This window comes from Lucilia cuprina, chromosome 6, assembly GCF_022045245.1.
Source record: "Lucilia cuprina isolate Lc7/37 chromosome 6, ASM2204524v1, whole genome shotgun sequence".
Classification (NCBI taxonomy): Eukaryota; Metazoa; Arthropoda; class Insecta; order Diptera; family Calliphoridae; genus Lucilia; species Lucilia cuprina.
The window spans coordinates 43,563,765-43,566,639 of record NC_060954.1 but is presented as its reverse complement, the minus strand read 5'-3'; positions in this window follow the sequence as shown (position 1 = coordinate 43,566,639).

Below are 2,875 nucleotides of genomic sequence, written 5' to 3'. Positions count from 1 at the left end.
GTTCTAGTTCAGTTCTAGTTCAGTTCTAGTTCAGTTCTAGTTCAGTTCTAGTTCAGTTCTAGTTCAGTTCTGGTTCAGTTCTAGTTCAGTTCAGTTCTAGTTCAGTTCAGTTCTGGAATAAGTTGAATTCAGTGATATTTTGAAATTTAGGTATATACAACTGTAATTGATCGTTATCACGTTTATTTTCATCATAAATCCATTATTCTTTCAACCTTAATTTATGGCTGTTTGTGCTGAATCAAACAGTTGTAAATCAGAAGAAAACAAACATACATTTAATCACAAATCCAAATTACAAACACAATTACAACAACACCACTTGACCAAGTTCATCGGCATTGAACATCCTTTCATCACGAAAATAAATGTATAATTAAAGAATTTGGTAAGGTGGTAGTTGAAGAAAAGGAAATAAACAATACACCAATTAAATTCCATTCATTTATAATTATACGCTCTACATATTCATACACACGTATACACATATTCCCACACACACAAACAAAATCCAAGAAATTGTGAAAAAAAAAGAAAACAAAAACAACTTCTTGTTTCCTTTTCTTTAACACACAGTTGATAAAAGAAATGCCAATGATATATGTGTTATACCGATAACAACAACACCAACTCATTTTGGAACCATAATGGAAACATCAACAGAAACAGCTGTCATCACAACGGCAACGCCAACAAAAGGAACCAAGACAACGGCGGCAACAATGCAATTTAACACATTTAATAATTGCGATGGCAATCGTAATAATGATATAAAATTTATGATACATAATCAACATCAGCAACAACAACAACAGCAGTACAATTGTACAGGTAAGATGGGGTTAAATAAGCACAAAAAGAAAATAAAAACAAATAAAGTATATAGAGGAAAAAAATATCGCTGAAAAATACACAAACCTCCTTCCACTCACACACGTATCATAATCATTTAATTGCATCGCTCACTGTCTCACTGCTTTTCATGTCTCGAATTGCTTTCATATAGTTTTTTTTTTGTTTTATTAAGCTTTAATTAATTACTGTATCATGATATCATAAATATTGTTAAAGAATTTTCATAAATAACTGCTGATGATGATTTATAAATAAAAATATGTACAAATTGAGCAACAGAATAATAAGATCACTTAGTTTTTGCTGGGTTGGTGAAAAATATTATATTGTGTAGTATAGTTTATATAGGAATAGTTTATGGTCTGGACTATGGACTTAACAATATTAATAGACTATGAACTGTATTCTGGACTCTATGGTAGACTATAGGCTATGGATTATATACTAGACTATAGCTTATACACTAGACTTTAGTCTTAACTAAAGACTAGTCTATAGTCTAAACTGACAAGACTGTAGTGTATAAAATAGACTATAGTCTAAAGAATACAATATAGGCTATAGACTTGACCTTAGTATGGTCTGTAGACTAGACTATAGTTTGGACTACAATCGAAACTATAGGCCAGACCATTGCCTAGAAATTTTACTATAGTAGGGACTATATAGAATCGACTGTATAGACTGGAATATTGTCTACTCTTTAGTCTGTTCTATAGACTATATAGTCCAAGCAATAGTCTAGAATATGGACTACACTAACGTCTGGACTCTAAACTAGAATCAACTTTGACTGTAGTAGTAGTTTAAAGACTAGACTTTAGTCTATTGTAAGGACTACAGTGTAGCCTATAGACTATAGAACAGACTATAATCTATTAAATAGTCCAAACTTATGTCTGGATTTTGGACTACGCTAACGTCTGGACCCTAAACTAGACAAGACTAGTCTGTAGACTATACTCTATATTATAGAGTATAGTATGGATGGACCAGAGGCAATAATATAGACTACATACTACAGTTCGAATCAATTTAAATTTAGTTTGAAATTCATAAACTAAGTTATATACTCAATTATATTAAGAAAATTTATTAATATCTATTGAAAACATCGTGACATATGTAATATTAATTTTAAAATCAAAATGTTTAATTAGTTTTTTATTTGTTGCTGCTACATGTTCAACATATTTGAGGTATTGTTTGACTTTGTAACACATATAGACAAAATGAGAACACAGGCCTGACATAGATTGTACTCTTTAATTTGATTACATATAATATGTTCACATTAGAAACAAATATGTATCTAAACTACACTACGTATGCATGGTTGTCATATCTTACAATGTTGTTAGAAAAATGTTAAAAGAAGTGCCTTATAAGGGTCTTAGAATATAATCATATTTAAGATTGAATTAAATTCCAATTTTTCGATGAAACCTAAACATATTCATAGTTTGCTCTCTATGCGACATTATGATAAAATTACTGTAACCATAGTAAAAGTTGCCGTCGCTTAGCTTCATCGCTTATTCATTATTTAACTTAAAATTTTTCGTTATCATAGTAATTTACTTCTCTTTTTAGTATTTTTTCACCCTCCTTTGTTATGGATTTTTGTTTAGTTGCAAGTGTTCATTAATTAGTTGTACAAAGTTGTTGTTACATAAAATATTCACAAGTATAGCATTTAAACCAATTAAAAATAGAGAAAAAGCAACACAATAACGTCACTACACTTGAGCAGAACTTGTTGCTTATTTTTTAAGTTGAGTGGCATTTTTGGAATCCATTGAGTGACAAAAAAAAATTCTGTTTTCACTACAAACAAAGTATAACATCCATACGACTTGTCATTATGCAGGACAATAAAACTTTAGATTATACTAGACTATAGACTAGACTATAGACTATAGACTAGACTAGACTATAGACTATAGACTATAGACTATAGACTATAGACTATAGACTATAGACTATAGACTATAGACTATAGACTAGACTAGACTATAGA